This window comes from Struthio camelus, chromosome 2 (genome assembly GCF_040807025.1).
Source record: "Struthio camelus isolate bStrCam1 chromosome 2, bStrCam1.hap1, whole genome shotgun sequence".
NCBI classification, from domain to species: Eukaryota; Metazoa; Chordata; class Aves; order Struthioniformes; family Struthionidae; genus Struthio; species Struthio camelus.
The window spans coordinates 73,453,892-73,478,815 of record NC_090943.1 but is presented as its reverse complement, the minus strand read 5'-3'; the positions used below and the strand labels follow the sequence as shown (position 1 = coordinate 73,478,815).

The 24,924-nt window shown below is 36.3% G+C and overlaps 1 protein-coding gene across 4 annotated transcripts in view; it reads right to left on the bottom strand.

The window, feature by feature from the left end:
- Positions 1–24,924, bottom strand: part of GABBR2 (gamma-aminobutyric acid type B receptor subunit 2) — a 478,089-nt gene that overhangs the window by 418,926 nt on the left and 34,239 nt on the right. For 2 of the 4 annotated variants that reach the window (XM_068936294.1, XM_068936295.1), the window contains exon 2: positions 22,515–23,195. The exons of the other annotated variants lie outside the window; for them this stretch is intronic. The gene's annotated coding sequence lies outside the window, so the exon portion shown is untranslated. The remainder of the gene's footprint in view (positions 1–22,514; positions 23,196–24,924) is intronic. 4 annotated transcript variants of the gene reach the window in all.

Here is a 24,924-nt window from a genome sequence, read left to right as displayed (position 1 = left end):
TACTTCTATCTCCCCATCATGAATCCTGTTATCAGCAAGGCTCATCTCTTTCCTTAGGGCTTTGTGACACATGAGTGATACCCATTATATATGAGTCTGTCAAAAGCTTTGCGTATCCGTATGTAATTTTCCATTTAATGTTTTCATGGGGGATTTACTTAGGTATATTTGGAGGAGAAAATTCTGAGCAGTTGCAAGGGTTTCCTCATTCTCAGCTAGGTTCTTTGTATACATGATGTCATCATCCGCTGTTCTGCTCAGGCGTTGAGCAACTCTTACCTGCTAGGTAAGTCAAGGACATATGAGATCACAGAAAGCCTGTTTCATTGTTTCAGTATGATCAGTTAAGAGGAGGAGGAAGAGGTTTGGGGCTGAACTTGCCAAAATTTTACTAGAGGGTGAGGAAATCTGGGAGATCTTCATCATAGAATTTGCTAATAAATTGCTTTATCAATGTTAAGAGGCTATCCAAAAAAAAAATCAATTCAAACATCCATTTCAATATGACTACTCAATTGTTAGTGCAGTAAAGATAACACAAATGTACAGCATTATTGTTTGTCCACATTATTAGTAATTATTTTACTGAGAGTATTAAGGAATTCCACATGTTCACAGGAAGCAATCTAAGAACTTCACATAGTGCATCGGAGCCATCACCAGAAAAATTGCTAAGAAAATCACAGACCAAAAAATACGTCTTCAAGGTTTCTTGCATTTTCTGTCTTTCCTTGCTGATGTGGTAGCTCAATAGAATTAAAGATGTCCTTCAGTAAATGACAGCAGATAGCTGATATTAGTTCATGTTCTACACAAAACAATCCAAATTGGTGAGAAATTTATATTATTATTTTGGACTGTCACCCCACGTTAGAGATACACTCTATAAAAGTTAAAGATCAATTAAAAATGAAGTAAAAGATTTATCATTTTGAAATACAGGTTATCAAACTGTATTCTATACAGTTTGTACAGTTCTGTACAACTGTATCAAACTGTTCTCTTCAGTATCTGTATATAGCCAATTTGAACTAAAGAGACTTGTTGCTGAGAACTCAGTGCTAACAGTCTGAGGTCAAACTTGCAGACAAGCTTTCTTAACTATCTTTTCACAAATGCCACTCAACAGTGAAACTGGCTGTATGCATTGACTTTGAGACAGCACTTTGCTTTTAAAATAAAAGCAACATAAATAAGGCCACAAAATATTTAGTCTGCTTGAATATAGAAAATAAATTAATTTATTGGTATGAAGTAAACATACAGCCAACTTATTTAAAATAATGTTAAGTAGCAGATGAATAGATAAAATGTCTTTTTGATAAGAAGGAATGGATTTCAAGAAGAGTCAAGAAGAACTGAGTAGTCTACCCCTTGCCTTATTCACATAAATATATCATAAATCTACTTGTACTTCATATGAATATGAGACTATGAACGCCATTTGTTTCACTATGAAACCATCTGACGGCAGAGCCCTGCTAAGTACTTATCTGAATCATAAACTCCAGTCAAGTATATTCAGACAGCATTCTGGGTTTATCTGACACTTCACCTTTTATAGTTTAGAAATAACATAGAAACCTCAGAAAACAGACATCCAGCTAAACCAAAAACAGCACTTCTTTTCTTCTGTAAAAAACAAAAATAAAGTAGGCCTCCCCATTGAATAGCTTACTTTGCCAAACCTTCTAGGGACTACTACTACAAACATAGACCTCTATTTTAATCCACTAAGAATAAATATTAATTTTATATTTTCAGACACACAGATGTAGGATAAACCATACATGGAAAAAAAGGGGGATAGGTGTTGATTTCAGCTGATGATTTATCATATCATACTTAAAAAATTTTAAAACCAAGCAAATATATTGTCCATAGGAAAACTCAAGTAGATTGGTTGCTCTGTGTGGCACTAGTAAGGTCTTTACTGCCACGTCCAGTTCTGGCTGCTAAAACTGAAGAAATACTCAAACTCTCTACAGTTGGTTCTTGGGTAAGCAACGACCAAGCAGAGGTCTAGAAAACATAGCCTGTAGGGAAAGGTCAAAGCAGTTGTGATAGTCTAGTCTACAAGGCAAAAACTGCAAACAAATCAGAGTCTTCAAATATATAAATGGTAAATTAAAGATATAAGGATATCATTTTCTCCTCCACATCTGCTGGTAGCGAAGTAAGGGCTTACATAACAGATGTGAGTTTGTAAAGGTTCCCTATGCCCAGCACTGAAAGGTAGAATATATGACTACAAGAGGATTTGAATCTCCGTCACAGGAGGTTTTTAAGAATATATTAGACAAACATCTGTGAGAAGTGACAGTTACAATCGATTGATTTCTATTTGGACAGGTGTATGGAAAACACAGCCTCTCAAAGTCTCCTCCAGCTCTCTTCTCTCCAATTTGCCTGTCAAAGATTTGCAGAGTTTACATCACTAGCATAACATGAAAGTCTCACATTTTTCCCACGCCACAGCCAGTTTAATGTTAAAACGTAAGTAGCTTTCAATAGATTATTATAGAGTCAAATTGGGATATGAGACAATGAACGCCACAACTGAGATACAGCCGCTCAAGGAACAGGCAGCAGTATTACGTTGTACTTTGTGTCACCGTCCACAGACTGAGCTCATGGCAAATAAGCTAATGAAGCTTATGAAGCCAGCAGTAACAAAAAAGGTAAACTATGAAGATGTGCAAAGATTCTCCTGTGACAGGGTCTTGAAAAGCGCCCTTCTTCATTGAATCCCAACTACCAGTCAAGGGATTGACACCGCTGAATCTACCACACAGCTTTGAATATAGGCCAAAAGTGGAAACTGGTGAGAACTGCAAGGCTAAGATTTTCAACTACTGGCCTTTGAAAATTGACAAATTTTGCCAGTATAAAAGTCTCCTGAGGACAAATATCAACAAAAAGTTGAAGCAACAGGAATAAGAGCAGCTAAGATTTAAAGAAATTTAATAGGAAGATGTTCAAGAAGAATTCTTTACATTAAAATAGCTACCGTGTAAAATCACCATATGTAGACATAACGTTATACATATTTCTGAGCAATGCTCTAGGTGTAATACAGTATTTTTGTTTATTACTGCATGTAGTTTCCTTACCACAAGCAGTATGGCTACCAGACAGCTCTATAACTTCTGAACAGATCAACATAGATGAATATCTGTATTAATTTGAATCAGTTCAAATCAGATGAATTGATGGTGACTCATTTCAGAGTCACCATCAAAACTGCCATAAAATCCTAACCATAAACAACAATTGGAACCAGGTGGATTGCAATTAGATACTTGGATACTAATCTGAATCAGGCCCAGTATTTCTTACACCAGCCACACCTATCAAGAAGAACAAATTGCAAATCTTTAAGGATTTCTTATCCGTTACCAAATCACTTTTTCCTTCTAGAACTTTAACAAATAAAAGAAACCCCTCAGTTCAAGCATACAGTTGGTTTCTGCTCCTAGCACAAAAGTTGACTCTATTAGACTGCCACGTCAATGTTTTTGATCCTTTAATGTATCTCTGTCCCTACACTCTCCTGTTAATAAAGCAAAAACATGAGTAACCACAGAAACTAGGGATAACCATTATGTCATGTTTTATATATTTAAAGTGTTCTTACTTATAAGCTATAAACAAATTTTGAAACTAAGACTTTGATGCTGTGCCAGGCTTTACAGCAGGTCTCTTGCATGAATACTAATTACTTAAGATATTATGTGTGCATTTGTAGACATATATATGTGTGTATATATGCATATACAAATCCATCTTAAAGTAAATTAAAAAATATTATAATTTATGACAGTATTACTTCGCTCCTTGCACTGAAGGACCTCATTCCTTCAAGATTTTTTTTATTCATTTAAATCAAAATAAGGTAGTAGCAATTCAAGTTAAGTGAACACAACATGACACACCATACCTGACCTGAGAGTTTCTCATATATGTTCAACCATTTGACCTAGTTCTCTACATATGTAAAAAATACAACAGAGGGAACAGAAACTAATAACTACTCTTTCTCCTAGTTTACTTGCTTCATGTGTAGCTCTGCCATATTCTAGTTTTATGAATTCTCTTTCTGTGAATTCAGTATTCTGAAGACAATTAGTTTCTGTGATGTCTCTATTAGTTCATTATCACAGCATCTGCATGTGTTATATCCTTAATGAATTTGTTTTCTAAACATACGTGTAGGAAGGATAAATGGTATCATCATCAATGGTAAAACATAGCCTAGAGAGACTGAGGTTAAAAAAATATATACTAATTTTGGGTGCTCATTTTGAAAGTGCTGAAAACTGCTTTTTCAGAATACTTGTTACGTGGTGCTCTTCCCGTGTTCAAAGAACAGCTTCTATTTACTTCAGCTGCAGCTGTAAGTACTCAGCGCTTCTTCAAATCAGACACGGAGGTCTCAAGTCAGCAACCCGCAAAACAAGAGCCACCTGTGAAAAGTTGTATTTGTCTGCCTTGACTGGCACTGCCCTAGCAGAAATAATTCACAGCTGTTTAGCTGTGACTAAGCCAGGCAAGATAGTTTTTTGTGTTTTTTTTTTTTTAAGAATATAGTAAATTATTTACAAACTCAGGTTGAATTCAGTTGATATAGAGCTTGAGAAGCAGAAAGGCTCTAGAAATGTTTTTCCTCTGAAGCAGCCTTGGTTGTGGGATGAAGCAGTACCTGGAGAAATCAGCTCTGCTGCTGGGTTTGTATAAATGTTCCAGAGACCTTGGCTGGGTTTTTTCTGTATAAAAAGGAATCACCCACTATCTGTTCTCCTTCTGAAGGAAGAAGCAAAGTATAAAATGGTCATGCAAGCTCCTAGAAGTATTTTATACTTCTTCCCTGTAAACAACTTCCCCATTTCCCTTCAAGGTAGTACTGGTCTGACCTGGAGTAGGTCTTGGGGCAACCTGTCAGCAGCAGCTTTGGTGGACCTGCCAGCTCCTTGCCTGTTGCACTCGTGGTGCTCAGTGGGATCTGTGCTTGTGGCCTTCACCTGCCTTTGCTTCAGCACAAAAATTGCACTAAAACCGCTTGAAAATTGTGAACCCGTGTTCGAAATGCAGTAGCAACAGGCTGGCCACTCCCCAGTTAATTGCTCATTCTGGGTGTTCCTGTAACATCTCTCTCCCTATGAGAAAATTATGATCTTAGTAAGGGATAAAGTATACAGTGTTTTTAGACCACTTTACAGTTCACCTATGGTTTTATTCCATCCTGTATTCTTCATTTCATGTTTGCCTTCAAGATCTTTCATGATTGGATTGTTTTTTTTTCTTGTATTGTGTTTGCTAAGGTTCAAGTCTATCAGTAAGTAAACTATCCTCATAATCAGGGCATAGGAATAATTCATATTTCCATAAGGACAATGGCTCAGTGTTTATTCTTTCAGAATTATTATTTTAGAGGTACGTGACTTGCACTTCTACCATATATAACCTTGCTGCTACTCAGTCTATTTACGTCACTGCTTTAAATCTCTTGCTTCTGTCATTAAGTGCTGGCCAATGCCTCTGGCCACCCAGAATTAGAGTAAAAAATGAATTAGAGTAGTAAAATATGGCTTACTTCTGGTAACATGCTGAAAATATAATTTTCAGTAAAAGAAGCTGTTTGAAGCTTATAAAACTACATTGCTACATACTCTTGGCCCTTTCTACAGCCAAGCTCTTTATTAATTCCCTTTTCATTCATATTTAGATATAAAAAAAAATCCACAAATAACAGCTTCATAAAACATTCAGAATAATGAATATCAAAGCATTGTTTTATACTGTTGTTGTTTTCTATATTAATTGCTTTCATCCAGGATGTATTTATTCTTCTTCACATTGCTTTTACTAGAATACGATCAAATTTCTTCTATTATAAATAAAAGGTGTACAGTTTGCCTACTCAGCATCTTGTGCTGTTTTACTTTATTATTCCTTCTCTTAATGGTTTTCAGGCTACTGCTTTCTTGGTAGATTGTCTGGAATGCTTTTATTGCATTATCTTGGTCACTTTTTGTCAACTCATATTGCCAGCTAACTGCTGAATCTAGTCATTTATACATTTGAACCTTTGCTTCTGTCACCTGTTCTTTGTTCCTAGAAAGCAGCCTTGCCTCTCTTCTTCTGCCTCTCTTACCTCTGTTTCTAGTTGCATTCTCAATTAGTAAGACTACTGAAAATTCCAGGAGACTGGCTAGATCTCTGCATAGTAATATTTGATTTGCTACCACTGCTTTGATGCTTACAATCATATTTTCAACTCCTGGTAGCTTCTTCTGCTGTAAACAAGATCTATGTATGGTGTGATATGAGCTGTACTGGACTACTGCCTCTGCCTTCTGCTCATGTTTTTCTCTAATCTACTAATTCTTTCAATAGGCTTTGCTATTCCAATATGCTCCTGCTTACCTATTCCTCTCCATCTAGAAAACAAAAAAAGCCCCCAAAAATAAACAAAAACATCCACAGAGTTTTGGTAGCTGTGACAATTGTTTCAGCTTTGTCATTGTGGAAGCTGTGCTGTAAAGAGGATTTTATATATATATATATATATAAATATATATATATAAATATAAATAAATATATATATATAAATAAAATAAAATAAAATAAATATATATATATATAAAAGTTCCTGACAAGAAAACTGAGGACAATTAACTGTAGTAACACTTGACATGTTCTGTCATTCATTATGCTATCAGGTTACAATCAAGAATTTCCTCAGCCAAACATTATAGTGTCATCTGTATTTGTACCTAATCCCCCTGAGGTTTTATATAACTATATTAATGTCATTGGCACTGCTATGGCACTGGGGAAAACATAAAATGTCCTTCAGAGTTAGGTATCAGCTAAAAGGCATCCAGAAGGTCAACAAATTTTTGTTTATATATTTTGTTACTAAAAATTTGGTTGATAAGTTTTATTTATAAGCTTTTACTTGAAAGCTTTCTATAGCTAAGCCTTGAATACTGAGGGTTTTGTCTTTGTGACTGCTAGCTTCTTAAAAACTTTCAGTTAACAATAATTTAATATGGAGTGAAAAAAATCAGTGAGTCTGTAACTACAAATTTACCTGTGTTTCTGTAAGAGTTATTACGCCGTTAATTCCCTCTAGTGCTTGTATGATCTTATTTTAAGGTTTCTACTTCCCCCAGGCTATCAGACAGATGTTTGTCACTGTTAAAGTCATAGGCTTGGATGTGCATGTAGTATTGCTATCAGACTACTATCCAATTCGTTCTTTTCCTTCCACATATTCTGGCAGTTTCTAATTTCTTAATTCTGAAAGCGATGTCTGAAGCTTTATTTGTACGTTTTTTCCCCCTTTTTATGTTTCATGGTCCAAGAAAAAGTAAGAAGAGCATGTAAGTAGAACTCACTTCTCATGTGGCATATACTTCACATTTGATTCTGCTGGTAAGAGAATCACTGTTTACTCCAAATACTATAAGCAGAGCTACAAAGATATCGGACAATAGTTTTTCCTCTGAACCATAGGATTACCAGCAAGTAAATTGTTTTCACATTGCACTGGCAGATGTTAATAATGTTGCATTTAACAACTAGTCCAATAATTTTCACAAGGCATTTAAAGACTTGAAAAACAAGTTATTTAAAATACCAAAGCAAAACAGCAGTTTGATAAGGACTGACCCAGGGTAATCTCAAAGATCCATTCAGGCCTTTAACCTCAATTAGGAAATGGCCATAAGACATAACTCTGAGGAAAAGTCACCTAAGCAAACATTTGTCATTTGTGACTCCAAGGGAGGCACTCTTACTGATTTACCAAAGGAGTCTCAAAGAGAGACAGTAAAGAGAAATTGCCTACTTATGAAATGCTGGCAGAAAGAGCATCTTCTCTGAGCCCCATACACACCTTATATACTCTTTACTCTGTTACCAGAAACTACGTGGAGTAAGCTTGCATCAAAATTTAAGTACTTATCTTTGCCGCAAATTGCATGAACTCAAACTTGACTTTCACTAATGCAAAAAATCTTCAGCTCAAGGTAGTGAACCTCCTCCACTGCTGATGCAACACCTTGGCATACCTTGAGGGATATTTTATACTACAACAATTCTCACCAGAGCCAAGCCAAACTCTAGAGAAGCTGGTCTGAAATCCTTATATCTGTTTTAACTTTGCAAGGAACATATAGCTTAAGATTCACTTTAGTACACTTCCAGTTGAAAGCAAACGGTATACCAAGAGTTCAAAAAACACTAAGATCTTATTAGATTGTAATAAAAAAATTTAGATATCATCTTTCCTCCCTTCCCCTTCTCAATCTTAACAACTGAGAAATTTAAGGCGACCAAAGTTAAAGTGAGTTAACGTGCATACAAAAATATTTTGCTGTGAAATAACGCTGAAAGAACAGTAAATGATTTTGTAAGGTACATCCATGGCCATCCAACCCATGCCATTTTACAGTGGGATGAGGCTCAGAGCGCACTGCCCACTTGATCCTCTTGTACTCTGATTTCTGGTGGAAGGAGAGTTGAGCAAAGAAGGACTCACAGTGTGCTTTACCAATATCCAATATCTGCACAGCTGAGGTGCCAGGACTTCAGGAGATGAAGCTGATGCCATATAGCTAACACAGCCTGTGTGCGTATTACCTCAGTCAGTATCTTTGCTAAGAGATGCAAGTAGTCTCCTAAATTGAAATTACTTTGTTACTTCCCCTTCTGCAAATTCTACTGAAATGTTTGAGGAGGTAGAAAAAATGTTGTAACTGTACCTCATCTTGAAAAGAGCCCTGAAACTCTGAATATTATTTCAAAAGAATTTCCCATCTTAGGTTTCCTATGAAGATTCTGTTTCTTTCATTGAATGAAAAAAGAAATTAATAAAAATTATTTGAAGATTGGTTTCAGTTTTTGCATTCTTCTTGCATTCTTAGTCAGTTGTTTTCACCAGTAGCTAGAGTTAAAAATCAGCATTTTTTAGTGGTTACCAAAGATTTTTAGTCAAATGGAGAATTCAGTGACTAAATTGAGAAAACTGTATTAAAAATATTTTCCTTGAGATGCTTTTTTTTATATTGGTAGTTCTTAATACATTTGAAACGTTAGTACTTGAATCTGAAGCTATTTTTTTCTACTGTTAATTGTTTGGCTAGTGTATTAAAATTGATTTAACTGGATTGCTTTTGGCACAGGATAAGGGAAGAATTAGACTTAAAACTACAGGGACTGCTGCCATCCCAGGTAGAATTCCCATCAAAAGCTCAAAAACTTAAAATTACATATTTTGTCTGGCAGAGAAAGTGATGATTGACACAATATTCTGTTTACATATTAAAATGATTTCATTTTCATAACTGGCACTGAAAGTGTTAATAGAACTTATTAATCATAGAGTTATGTTCTGAAAAGAAATAATAGCCTGGCACAGACACTGTCAATCATTAGAGATAGCTGAGAGCGCCAACTTGTGGGTGTATTTCAATCTTATCGTTTGCACAATGGCAAATAGAGGCAGGTCCTTGCTTCAAAGCTTGGCCTTAATCAGCTCAGTGACTCGGAGTTGCACCAAACTGTGCTAAGGCCTTTGATCTCTGGGAAGCTTTTTCTGTCATTTCTGTCATTGGTGCTCTGCTGGTCCTGCTCCTCACCAGAGCCTCCTAGTTGCTATTGAAGCTCTGTAAGTCCCTTCCTCTTGCTGTGACCCTCCTTCTGGGCAGATCAGCTCTGCTCAGCTTTGCCAACAGAAGTGGCCTTCCCTCCCAACAGAGATCCTGCCTGAACAAGTCATTTCATGTAAAGGAGCATGAGAAAAAAACGGGGGGGTGGGGAGGGAGAAGGAAGGGGAAAACAGTGACATCAATAAAATATACCATCAGTGCTGCTGCTCAAGCAGATCTTGTTCCATCTTCTTACCTGCAACTTCTTCAGCCCGTCAGTGAAATTGATATTGTTGTTTTTTTCTGTATAGATCCCTCCACCTGATCCAGAACCCTCTCCCTTCTCTCACTCTTACCTCTTCATCCTTCTATTCTACCCTTCTCCTCTGGCTTATTCTAGGCAATATGAATGTAAATTCAATCTTCTCCGTGTCAAACCAACTCTTGATTTTTTGCTTGCCTTTTCAGTTACACATAGATACTCACTCTCCTTACTCCTCTTCATGTTTGGGAAAAGATTATCAGGTTCTACTGTCTTATGTCCCTCAGCACCAATTTCCTCACAGCCTCACACCAAGCCAGCCTGTGCCCATTGGGTTTCTACTGAAATTACCTGCAGATTTTATAACGGCCATATCTGGGTCTTATTTCTGTCCTGAAAATGACTGAGTCTTCTGTCATGTAGCTAGAAAAATAAAAATCCAGTAAGGTAAAAGAATCCATTTTAGTTTTCCAGAAAATTACTTTTTCTGTGTGTATGAGACTTTTCCTTGTAAAAATAGAAATCTTTACTTTTTGTTCTGTTAGTCTAGTTAATTCAGCAATTCTTGTCTCCTCCCTGTCAACAATAGCAGGTTTTTATGCCCATTTGTCAGCCTCCCTATAGAAAATTTCATCCTTCCATGTATTACGTTATAGAAAAATATCCATCCTCCTTTAAATTCATCCCAATGGGACACTTGCAAATGCACCTGTCAATATTAAACCTGTTTTTACAGTAATTGCTTGTAATGCTTTTCTACCATATTGTCTGTGTGCCCATTATCATTCATTTTGTACAAAGACAACAAGAACATCCCATGACAGAGTACTTGTGCCTTTTGGGATCTGTACTTGTTATCACAACATAAATAACTTTAAGTGTTTTGCTCTCTGAGTGCTAAACTATTTTGTAATTACAAATAGATTTGACCTAACCTATTTATACTATTAGTACTTCCTTTTAACTCTTCATTTAAGCTTCATTTTAGTTCTGATCTGGTTGCTTACCAAGGATACTTTTCTAAAGGAAGCAAATATCTTTTAAATTGAAATGAAAAAAATCAAGCATTTTTTATTAAAATGAGAGCTGTTGCACATGTTCAACTGGACAAAGGACAAGGAGAGTTAAGAGGCAGTTACAGAAGAAAGTGAGAGTCTGCTCAAATACAATTTATATATAGATGCTTACCTGTGACTTACAGGAGTTTGTGATAGGATGCCTCTACTATTTTCCTGATATCCTTAAAAATTATAGTTTGTACTGTTAAATTATAGTGTGTACTTTTGGAATTAAAATGGGTCCAGTACTGTTTTTTGAGGAATTAATTATCTCTTCTTTACACACGCAATTTTTTAACAATGTTACCATTTAATTAAAGATAACTAATAGTGAATTGCAAAAGTAGTAGTGAAGCAAATCCCGCACATCACCTTCCAAGCCTTTTTGGAGATTAGCAATATCTCCTTGCTTAGAAGGCATTCTGCAAGCACAGAGGTAGCACAAATCTCTCCTATGCTGTTACCCTTGTAACCAGCAATGTAAGAGATGTGTACGTTGTTGATAGTGATCAGGTGAGTCTGCAGCCAGGAAATACAGATGAAACTCACTCAGAATCAGCTGCCATGTCACCTTCCTTCTGCAACTTACTGAAGTGTGAACTTTAGCTTAAGTTTGTGTTAAATAGGTCTTCTGGCTTAAAGTCATTTTTACCATTACAATAAAGAAGACTCACATGCATTAATTTCTCAAAACTATGTAGTACAGTTTATGTTAGGCAAGAGTTTGTGAGTGCATTTGGAACTTGTAAGAATAGCATATTTTAGAAAATAACTTACCTTGTTTCTCAAACACTTCTCAAACATTTCTTAGACACTATAACATGATACACTTAGATTGTAACGTAATTAGACTGTAAGAGGGAAGAGATTATGTTCCTCTTTTTGGCATTGTATGTGGAATATTGTGTCAAGTTTTGGGTCTCCTCATTCAAGAGGCATGCGGAGAAGCAGGAGCGGGTCCAGCAGACATCCACTTACCTCAACGATAACTCCAGAGACCTAGAGCACGTGACCAACAGGGAGAGGTCGGCTTGTTTAGTTTGGAGAAGAGAAGGCTGAGTGGCAATCTAATGGCTGCCTAGCACTATTTGAAAGTGGCTTGGGACACTCAGGTGGACATTAGGGAAAGCTTTTTTATTAGGAGGGTAGAGCAGAACTTGGACAGCGGGCCCAGAGAGGCGATGGAGGCTCCATCCTGGAGGTTTTCACAGCTGGGTTAAACAAAGCCATGGCTGACCAGATGTAGTGTTGACAGCAGTCCTTCCTGGAGTAGGAAGTTAGACTAAATGAGCTGCAGAGGTTCCTTCAAACCAACGTTTCAATGATTCTAATAAAGTATACTCATGGGCAGAGGCCATACTATCGTATTTGTAAACCCTTCTATGTAAAAGTTATGTACCTTGCAAATAGGTTAAGAAAACTGGCGAAAATGTCTCCTGATATATTTTTAATTTAAAGATTTTTAATCATCTTCTGTATATATTTGCAAGTTTAACTGCTTTGCTATAGCTGATTCAGCTTGTGTTTGAAATTGGATCGGGTAAGGAGAGACAGGAAAGAATGATATTTAAATTCATAAAAGGTGCTACAGAGCTTGACTAGTAGTTACACCTGAAATATGACTGTACCCTACTTTTTGACCAGCCCTAAAGTAGTGCTTTTAAATGTGCACATTACCTAACTTTAATAACTGTTTAAAATTAAAATGGAATAAAACTGTTCTGAACTAGAACTGGAGTTATACACCTCCTCACATTGATCCTCATTCAAAAAGAATTAAAACGTATTTATAGCTTTCAGTGGTAGTACTTTCTCTGAAGACTGATTCAGAGATTTACATAAGTGAGTCTACTCATACACTTAAAACCAGTTCTCATTTGTGTTTTCTATCCTCAGCTGCTTTAATTTTCATTTTTCTTTTTAAAGGTGTACGTGCAGGAGACAAGAATGGTATTCCATTTCAGTCATATAATGGTATTGCCATCTATAGGTTATTGTGATAAAAAAAAAATGCTAGCATAAAACCAAACAAAGAATATATTTGCTACAGACACAACAGTCTAAGAATAATAAGAAGCATGTACACTGTGTCTAGAGGACCAGGGGAAAATGCCATCATTTTCACATAAACAACCCATGTGCTATCCTCTGAAACAAAGTAAAGCCTAAGTGTACAACAAAACCCCTCACTTCAGCAGTATTAAAGGTTGAAGAAACTATATTTCAGAATTCTCTTTGGCTAATATTTATCATCTCCCTCTGCTCGTCCTGAACCTGCTCCCTCTTTTCCCACTTCTCTTGGCCTTTCTACGAATTACCTAAGGGTCTGGGCTATCCAAGTATTTCCATGTCATAGTACATCTAAAGACAGGTTGATAATACACATGATAATAGTCAGGGGGAGGGGGAGGGAGGAATATGCACATCCTAGGAGATCCGGTAAGATCACAATTTCAAGTAATTTGAAGAAAATGAAATCCACATTAATAGATTTTTTTAATGTACTGCTTTTTTTTTTTCTTTCTAACAACATCTCATCTGAGATTTAGAAAAGCAATCATGAGGAAGCTAACGGTTGTAAGAGAAGCTAAGGCAAAAAGTGCTGCTGAGGTAGAGATAGAGGTGATCCTAAGCGTATTAAAAGACTTAGAATTTGATAGGCTGTTACTAGCTGTCAGTAATGAGGAGGGGAAGGATGCTTCCTATGCTACTGAACATCATTTCCATGGATACAGAAAATATCTCAGTTCAAGGTTTTTTGGCTTTTTTCCTATTAATGTGGCCAGTAAAGTGATTGCTGTGTTTCACAGAAAGTTCTAAAACCATGTTGCACTGCAGCTGCCAAGCATAATAATGGAGTTTGATGCATAGCATTTTGGCTGGAAACTGCCAAGGGATAAATAAAAATAAAAAAACCAATGCTACATTTGAACATATATACTCACACAATTGCTTGTTGCATGTTAATGGTTCCCTTTCCATAAATTTTGATATATTCATTCTTCAAATATTGCATTTTTTACCTAAATTATTTTAATGACAAGCTTGATTTTCTCTTCCTTCTAATGCAGCATTGCCTCTCAATACATTCTGGTAGCATGTACTAATTAATACCTTTAAATATTTATTTTATATAATAAATCTATAATACATAATGAATATGTAATATATAATTACTATATATAATATATCTTATACAATGCATTAGAGCCTTAGCTCCCTATGATACACCTGTGCCAGTGATACATGATGATCAGCTTCTCTGTGCGTACATATGCATATATATTATAGCAAAAACAGCAACACGAATGCATTTTTTTATTACATACTTCATTTTAGAAGTGCAAAATCAGATATCCTCTTGGGTGATACAGAAGCTGAAGTACAATCTACTTAACACTAAATTTTATCACTTTTTTTTTTCCTAATTAATCTACTGGGCAAATGTAGAGCAGAATAGGAATACAGTAAATTATCCCACCTCCATCTTAAAGATAATGGAGAAAATTATTACACACTGTAACTGAGCTTTAATTTGTTACAGAAGGAGAAGACAATTGAAGGTCAACCTGTCAATGGAGTGCTTTGAACATCTAAAACTAGTTGACCTTTCTACTATGCTGTTTCAAGGCCAGAATCACTCCCCTGCTAAGCAGTAGCAGATGGCCAGAGCTGTGCAGTTCTGCTTCCCAGTGAAAAGTAATTTGTTCTTCAAGATTACTAAGTATGTAAAGAAAGAAGATACAGGCAATCCCTTATTTAAGAATCCCAGTCCAAGACAAAAATGCAGCAACAAAAGGGACAAAATAAATGGTTGTCTGTTTGTGATTCTGCTTAAGTCCACCTGCAACTCGAGCAGCTCTGGAGACTCCTGCTTTGCTCAGAAGCAGTGAACAAACATGGGCTGCTAACGCTCAACGGAACTACCCAGAAAGGTCACCATAGCACACTGCACATGCCAGTGTTACAGCCAAAGAACTTAAAAGTTAGAAAAGAGTGTTATGTTTGGGGGAAAAAACAAAAAGGAATGAAGAAAAAACATCAAGAGGTAAATCTGTGATGGAGAGAAGATAAGTCCGTTACATATGAAAGAGAAATTCATTTCATAACAATGATAAAAAAATGAAAGTTTAAAACAAAACCTGAGATTGCAGAAGAAGGAAAAAAATTTCTCAAGCTTAGCTAAATAGTTTTCTCTCACATGTCATTCATTCCAACTAGGGAATTAGGAAGAAATGCAAGAGTATTAATGGGTAACTCCCAAAATCCAAGAAACAAAAAAATTTAGTTTTAATTTTCAATTTTAAATCTTCCTTTTTTGCTCATGTATTAAAATATAGGAGCTGATTCACCCCACCATTACTCCAGCTTTATTCTGTTCCAAGTTCTTTTATTATTACTAGTATGAAATAGGAATAACACTGTGGTAAATTAGAGGAAACTTAAACAGAGGAACACTTTTGCTATCCTGAATAACCATATTTTTCCCCTAACTTTTTTAAGGCATGTGGTCTTCAATATCAGCAAGCTACTTTACTGAACACCCCAAATGTGAATTTTCTGGGTTGTTTATGTAGCACGTGGCATAAAGAATGATAGTGCAGGACATTACATACTTGTATCTCAGGTTGGTCAATTAGTACATGATGCTAAGAAAAGATTCATTTTTGGAGGTAGTTTTCCAGTATTCTGTAGCTGTTAATAATCTAGATCATTTCTTCTTTCAGTATGCTGATTTTTTTTTTTATTGTGAGATAACGTTATACTGCTATTTGGGCAAATGATGTTTCTATTTTGTTAATATTATCTTTGAATATTTTTCAAAGTCCAGCAGAGAAGGTTCCCTAAAATAACTTAGTAAAAAAGAATATGTAGTTAGTAGTGCTCATGAATAAACAATGCTTGAAAAAAAATCCACTCATTAGAGGTGAGTGGGAAGCCACTAATTCCCTCTTGTAGATCCTAAGCCAACAATTCCTGCTAGTTTTAGGCTTTCATTTTTAAAGCTATTAAGATTAATCCTTTGAAGCAAATAAAGCATTTCAAATGAAAAATGTATGAAAACCAAAGAGTGAGTCCTTCATTCTGCAAATAGGGTCCATATGCGTCTCACAGTTTTACCAAGTTATTAGTGTTTCTCGTCAGTTTTGCTATTATTCACTTGAAGATCTACAGATAGAAAACTTATTGTCAGTAATCCTAATATTCCACAGTCACATGCACCTGATGCATGAGATTATTGGAAAAGAGGCAAAGAAACTAAGGTATTGTATTTGAACCTCTTATCTCTGATGCATGACCTACAGGCTAGCATAAATCCCTTGTTTACATTCACCCATCCGTGTAAGAGGCTAATCGGACTATATGCACTTTTGGCAAACTCTTCACAGAGGGATGAATGAATTTTCCAAAAGGAGGTGTTAACCAAACATTTTTGATTTGCGGGCAATACTTACTGGATCAAAAGTCCAAAAAGTTTTGCTTGCTCAAATGATGCATCAGCTTAAAGTTATACTTAAAATGCATACTACCAATATTCATATTATCAAATTCATACTACCAATGCGTAAGGCATTGCCACTTATTATTGCTGTATGTTGAACCCCTCTGTAGTGAGAGTGCTCACAGACACTAATCTCACTAATTCCTCCTCTGTATGCATAAGACCTTACATAGTATACCCCACAAAAGCCTATCTGTATTAAATTAAATTTGTAAAGCAAATGTCCAGGGTAAAATGATCAAACATAATATACATTACCTCTGTACTTAACAATAAAAGACAGAAATAGGCAGAGAACAAATGAAATGGGCTAAAATATAAAATAAACTTAATCCATTCTATGGCTAGCAAATGTGGCTTTGGGGGGAAAACAATATTGTTAAGCATGTGGGAAGTTTGTAATTATGTATACATATATACACATACACACACATATGCATATATATATATATATCTATACACACACACAGACACAGACACACACACAGGTTTCAGGTTTTCCCCGAAAATCAGTTACCCAAGAATGATTATAAATGCTTTATCAAAAAGGTGTGGTCATACAGGTAGCAATTAGAAGAGTCTGTTTTAGATCCTCACTTTAAAAAAAAATCAATAGTATTGCAATTGAGGAGCATTAAGTCATTAAATACAGTCTTTGTTCTCTAACTCAGTTTTCTTCACATACATAACCCATCTAGTTTGGGGAAAATGGGAAAACATTATTTTTTAAACATAAAATGCCTGTGGCAAATTAAGATTGTATTTGATAATCTTACAAAAGTATAGAGGAGGCAAGTTGATTCCAGCAGCCATTAAAATATTTATGTTCAAAGAACTTCTCAGTGGAAAAGTAAAACATGGCTATGTAGAGTAAATTCCTTCATACAAAGATTCTCCTTACATGGTTTCCTACCCAGGATGATCAGTCTTTCTGCAAGAAGAGGAGAATGTTTTGGATCGTCACACTTCCTATTGCATTTTAAATTACTGTTGTTTCATTTTGTGAAAGTATTCTCTTAATTGTCCAATGTTACATGTCATTTTGCATTTCTTATTGCTAGAGCAAACACACTAAACTTCATATTTAAATTGTCTATCTTGATAGCAAAAGAGTACATGGACTTTAACATACTATGCAAATATACAATTATGCCTGAATCTCATAACATATAATGAAATTATTATCAAAGGTTCAATTTTACCTCCTTAAAAATCAATGTGATGATTGTTGTTGAATAATTTACGCCTTGAGAACAGAACACAGGACAAAATGAATCTATGAGGTTTCATTATCCTACAATGTCTGCCAAAACTCCTACTCCATCTTCCATTGAAACCTTTGATCTAAGAAATAACTTTTATTATACCTTCCATTTTATAAATTAATTCATCTTTCTTATACATTCATGAAAATTAAGGCTGTGTTAAAGCAAATAAGCAGGATGAGAAAGATACGGAAAATGAGCCCTAGTCCATTTTCTGTGTGTCTGGACCTAGATCTCTGCAATCCAGCCAGTGGCCAGTAAAAAACTCCTGAACAGCAGCCTCTGGAAACGACAGCTTATGCCCACAATACACGTTGCTTTGCACTGAAGTTGCTCCCAACACAGCAGGGAGCAAAGAGGGAGAAGTCTTCCCTTTGGCAAGGAGCTTGACTGAAAACACTTTAATTTAAAAATCACACTGAATCACTCAGTAAACATTCCCAGATCAAAATCAAAACCTGTATTTTTAAAACAGACATCCTGGGCATTCCTAAAATAGAAAGATTTCTGTTGCTGGCAGGTGAATAGGTGCAAGAGAATAGCACTGCTAGCTGCTGATGTAATTGCTCTTCTATTGACTCAGTAAGTTTATATTTCTGATGCTAAAAGTTTCAGGTTCTGTCTCCAAGAGAGATCTGAAAGAAAGTGGGGATAACTGCAAAGTAAAACCCTACCACCTCTAAGGGTAGGCGTAGGCATGAAGTGTTCATGGAAAAATAAAGCTTTTTGGGAGGAGGAAGGTGAGGGCATAATGAAGACAGAGCAGATGCAGCAGCATACACTTTGGTTGTTGCCGATATCATTAGACTTGCCTTCTGTTTTCCAGAGTTTTTGGACTGGATGGTATTTCCTTTCCGGTAATCGACTGACTATCCATACCATTCCTATTCTCCTTCCCTCACCAGCTTCACCTCTGAGTGACTGAGAAATTAAGAGTTTCCCCTTAAAAAAAGGGCTCTTAGTCTTGCTCTCTAATACATATCTTCAAAATTACAATGTTTTGGAGACAGTACCTGCTGCAAAATACAGCATTACAACAGCATACAAAAGGAAACCTACTTCTGGCCAAAAATGGAAACATACCATCTCTGAGCCAACTTTTTGTATTATCTTGCATATGCGTACAGAAGTAGCAAATTACTCTACAACAGCTCCTTAAAGATGGTTGAAAGTCTGAAATCATCTCTGATACTATTCTTTTAGATTACTATGCTTTTATTTTGTAACTAAGAGTACAGTATAGTGCAGCATATATAGTATATTCCATACTAATATAATATACTCTTAAAGTATCATACTAATAGTATATTAGTGGGAGGACAGTAGGTGAAAAGTGCATTATAAGCAAAAAAACCCAAAAGTTCATAACAACAAGAGCCATGCAACTAATGCCTCCATGTAAACCTCTGGCTACCATATGCATTTGCTGCCCATTACTTTACTCTTGTGGGTAAAGTAAAAGACTGACCTTCTGAGCAGCTATCTGGCAAGAAGGAATACCACCCTATATTTTTCTGTTTGCATAACACTTTCCATAATGTAAGCCATATCTACTTAGATGTAGGACTCTGAAACTTGATGTGAAGTTAGTCCCCGAGAAAGAGAAGTGCCTTTTGTTCTACATCGCTGTATATAACAAATCCATACAGATTAGGCCAATTTATGAGATTAGATCATAGAAAATAATTTTCATAGCTGCTTTACACTAAAAAAATCCTTGGGCTTGGGGCTGCAGTTCCTCCATCATCTACTAGCACTGCATATATTTCACATGCATCAGTCAAATAAAATACAAACCTTCAGCAGGAAGCAGACAAATAATCTTTACGCACACATGCACAAAACACCTTGTTTCACTTCCTGACCTGTTAACACATCTTCTTCCTTCCTCTTTCCCTCATACGCAAATTTCCATAATTTTGGCTTTTCCATGGGAAACAACATTTACAGGCTGAATGCAGTAATTTGTCCACATGCACTGAATGAATGTAACCAAGGGGAAATCTCTATCTGCAGTCCCCAAGAGACTGAAGACAGTCAAAGCTATTTTTAGTTAAATCCTTGTACCTCAGCAGTAATAAGAATACCCTGTCATGTAAATATATTTTCAAGTGCTATGATTTGTACTAACACTCAAGTTTTGCAGCTAGAAGGAGAAAAAACAAACACTTGCTTGCATGTGCCCAGCACTCAAATACACTTTCCTATATGCTTTCATCAAATCTATCTTTATTTGTCTCATTTGAGAAATGCTTAAAAGATTCCACAACATATGTTTTGCCTCAGATCTTTTGACAAGGTAAGGGGCAGGGCACAGATGTCTTCTTTTTACTTGCTTGCTGGTTTCAGGAAGGTTTGTTTTTCCTTTGTTTTAAACCATTCCTCAATAATACCAAGAGGTCACATGCTGCTTTAAGTTCAAGATGTTATTAAGTTCTGTTCAGGAGCAGTGGTACAAAGCAATCCCTTGAATAAGGTTTGTCTGTGACAGGGTATTTCTTTATTACATGGACAGAGAAAGAATATCTCCCATTCCTCCCATTCTGCTTGGGGTTTGGGGCTGAGAAGGAAGAAAGGTATGGGAGTCCAGGAGAGGCCTGAGGTATTTTTATATTATCCGGGAAAACAGTATTTTTGCTTGAGGAGCTGGGAGGATTTTTCTGTTAGACTAGAAGGTGTTTGCTGTTAGACAAAAGGTTTTGCCCATGGTTCCTAAAAAGGCTAAAACCTTTCTAGAGCAATGACAAAAGAAATGAATGCAACAAGCAGTGCTTGAAAGACATATGGAATTTGTAAATATTATAGTTAGAAGCAAAAATAGATAGGATAAGTGCATATAGCTATTCAGAACTTGGGGAAAAAAGCCTCATGCAATTTGAATCAGGGTAGATGCAGAGAATCACAGAAGAAGGTAAGTGGGAAGGAAGAGAGACTAGAGGTAAAAGCATTTATATATAGCATTTACATAGATTAAATTGAGCAAATTGACAAGTAGCCAATACAAACTTATGCAAGTGACTGACAGTAACTGATTATGGGAAAAGGAGGGGAAGAAAATCTGAGATTTGCATGTACTTCTGGTATATATGCGTCCATGTAACAAAACTGAACAGCTGAAGAGAAGAAAGTGATTTTCCAGAGCCACAAAGAAAATCTCTTTAGGAGAACATCAGCTGTTTGGCCCCAGGGAGAACAGGAGTTAGGTTACATATACACACTATATCCTACAAAATGGGGAGAATATAGCAGTAAATAAATGAAAAACTAACATTAGCTCTGTGGGTCATTTTTTTACTCTTTCTCACACATAAATCACTGAGATCAGAAGTTTTATTTTCATTCCCTCTTCCTGTTAAATTAAACTTATTTAAGATATATTTGGAATGTAGACTTTACATACTCTTATTTCTGAAGAAAAGCACTTAGGCTTACAGGGCAAAGAAGGTTGAAACCCATTCTTATATCTGCCCAAGCGGTCATAGTCAGAAAGGTACGATCCCAATATGCTGCAAAAGGTATAACTGAGAGATACTGTAATTTTAGAAAAAGGTAAGATGGAGATGGGGATGGTTTATCAGCTACTACCCCCGGCATGATACTTTTTTTTTTGTTCTTATCCTGCTACTGTGACACTCGGACAATCCCACACCTTCTGACACTGTCACTATCTGCCTTCTACAGAAACCTGAGAATATCTTCTCTACATAGACACATCAACTCCGCTTCTAATTATCACGGTGGAACGCTTCTCCAGACTCTTTCAAAATCATAAGATCCAGTACTTGACTCTTACTTAATCAGAAACTTACCCTGGAAATCTCTGGCAAAAAAATTGATTTACATATATTCTGTTCTGGCTAAAATTGCCAGACCTACCCAGACATGATGCCTTGGGGGTCCTCATTCTTGCAAAGCAGCCCCTAACTGCTCAAGACCTTCTCATTTTTTTAGAGAAAATCCCAAAGTCACAGTAAGGCTATGGCCTTACTTAATCAAGCTTTTGCCTCAACTCTTTACTTTCCTAATGTTTGTTCTTTTTTGAACAACACCGCAGAAACGCCTGATTTTGTCTTCATCTTCAGAGGCAGCAGTCCAGACTCTTATTAACCTGTGTCAGCCACTCCAATAGTAACACATTTATTTATTTATTTATTTATTTCATTTCTTTCTCAAAAATAACAACTATAGGAAGGAAATAATAAAAAAATAATAATGCTAACAGACAATTAGGACATAACATTGAAAAAAGGACAACGTTGCTGGTCAAAATGTTATCTTTGGTCTACCCCTCACCCCAATGCACTCTCTCAAACTAAAAGTATGTTTTTGATTATGAAGTCATTTATACTAATTATTTTGTTACATCTATGAATATAAGTAAATATATTTGTTAATGCATGTAGCACATGCACAGATTTTGTTCTGTAAAGTGGTAACAGCAGGATAGATTGCTGCGGTGTTAATGGAAGCACACTGTTAGTTCCTCTTCCTAGTTTCTTAGTTCTAGCAGAAATCTCTCATTTGACCTTGGGCAAGGTATTTAAATTCTCTATGCCTGTGTTTTCTCATCTGTAAAATTAAGGCTATAATGCCTACCTACTTCACAAGAGGGACAGTGTTAGATTTAATGTATTAATGTTTTAAAATGTTTTCAGACAGCTGGATCAAAACTACTACAGAATGTAAGTTGTTATTAAATTATGCTTCACTGAGTTAATGCTGATGCATTACTGTATCTGATTAAATAAGAAAAAAATATTCAAGTGATACCTCCCAGATTTTTTTTTTCCAAGAGGATGAAAACGATGTTCTTTTACCAGCCTACAGATGGACTTGAAAGCTTATTTTGGAGAAAGAAAGCAGGCAGGGAAATGCAGTAGTAAATACAAGTGAAAGAATCCTGCAGAGTGGAGGATTGCAAGGGCAATTAAAGCATCTGTGAGGTGGAACAGCAGGCAGCTGCGCAGTGTGCCCCACTGTGATACATCAGTCTCTGGTAGCAATGTGGTTGTCCATGCATCTCGATGCTGGTGGGACAGGAACATCCCCTCTAGACTATCACATTTACCGCTGCATTTGGCCTCCAGTCAGAGTAAGGAAATGCAAGTTCAGTAACGCAAGGCTGCTTCCTTCCAAGTCAGTTACAGCAGCTAATCCATTTATGGTGAACGTGGCACGTAGAAATGTCAGTTATAAAAAGAGGGATTTATCGCAGGAGGATTGTTCATACCTGATGCCTCTCCTACATCTCCTCTTGACCTGGTGTGCAGATGCCTGGTCTGGTCCTGCCATCTCACATCAGGATCTTGTTGTGTGGGGGGAAGGGGGAGGAGTGTTTGGAGCAAGAGCTGCAGGAGGATGAGAAGGGTTTTTGTTGAGTTGGATGTTGTACTGGTGTTGATGCCGCTGGTCCCAATGCCATCAAGGCATGTCTTGTGGATGACAAGGAATCTAGGAAAGTAGTGATTAACATGCATATCAGTGTGATTGACAAGCTATGTTGTCTGTTTTGTGCTAATGTATTGCATGGAAAACTCCTATTCTAGACATATCAGAATCAGCATATAGATTTAGAGTATAGATTTAAACTAGAAATATTTAACATCTTTCCCAATAAAAAAGGAAAAACTGCTTGATGGATCCGTTTGCTCAACAGACCACAGAGATCAGATTCTGGATTGTAAGGGAATGTTTTGGCCTAGCTGGGTACAAATGGATACTAGACGATATCCTTTCAGATTGCAGAAAAGACAAATTCACTTGCTTTCCTCTTCCTCCATTCCCAATAGATGACTTTAAAGGCAAGAAGAAATAAGTAGAATGTTAAGTTCGATCACCTTTTACTAATAGTGTGCCATTAAACACACACAAATCAGGGAGCTTGAAAAAAATCACAGTCTGGTTCTATACTGTGTACCTTCCATTTCTGCCAGGAAGATTGAAATGGAGGTTACAAAGTCTAAGGTTGTATATGTATTTTGTATCTTTTCTGACATCACACTGAATACATCAAAGTATCCATTCTTTTTTCCTTTTTTTAATCAGACCTGCACAAAGGCCAGACTACATGGTTAATTACTGCACCAGAAAAAGATCACATAGTTTTCGAAACAACAATGATGCTACTTCAGTTTCTTGAAGAAAGTCCATAGGACATGAAAACTTACCACAAAAGCAGTGATGCAACTTTTGTTTGCTTGAATCCCTGCAGAATTGCTGCTATGTAAAATGTGCTCGGTGGCTTTAGGATTAACTATGTGGGTTAATTCCACTTCCTGTTGGTACTGCACAGGAATACTCCTTCCCAATTGTCTTCCCCTCACCCTGGCACATGTAAGCCTTCACAGTGAATTTCCTTTTTTTCCTCCAAATCGCCTGTTATAAAATCTAAGTCAACTGCCTGAAGATGATTTCATGGTGGCATCTGTTTTATTTATTTGCTAATATGTCTGACTGGTAATTTTTAAGTCCTTGTACTCTAACACAGGATCATTCAGTATCAGCCTCCTGCTGCCAGAAATCATCTGTGTCCTTTGATTGAGAGATCAGCCATTTCCTCTAGCATTCTCATGCCAAATGCTAACTCTAGCTCTGTGGAAAGGTAGCAGGATTCAGCAGCAAAAACAGTTACAATTTGCAGTCTATTATACATGAGATGGGCTACCTCCATATATGCCCTTTATCACACGACTAACACTGTGAGGATTTGAATAGTAATACCCCTGAGTCTTACGGAAGAAAGCGTATTGTTAGAATATCCTGTACTAGGAGACCATGAACTATGCAGCAAAATAGTTTTTTTTCCTCACTTCTAATTTCAGTAATAGCATATCTTCTAATATTTACAACTCTGCCTCATAAAATCCAGTTTATGCCTCCCAATTAGCCTGGCTGGAAGAATAATTGCATGATTTATGTGTGAAAGCCTTTTACCCAAAATCAAATACAGTAAAAAAAAAAAAAAGTTTGCTCAAAAGTATAATTTAAAAATACCATTGTCATGAGAAAATAAATTATGTAAATTTGTATTTCATTTAGGAATAGTGGAGCAAACAGTGCTTCCAGTGATATTTATTTGTAGTAACTGATTAGGTTGCATACAGGACAGTGGGGCTGTATAATTAGCAAGATAATTTTCTGATATTTTTATATACAGTATATAAAAAATTCTAAATAATTA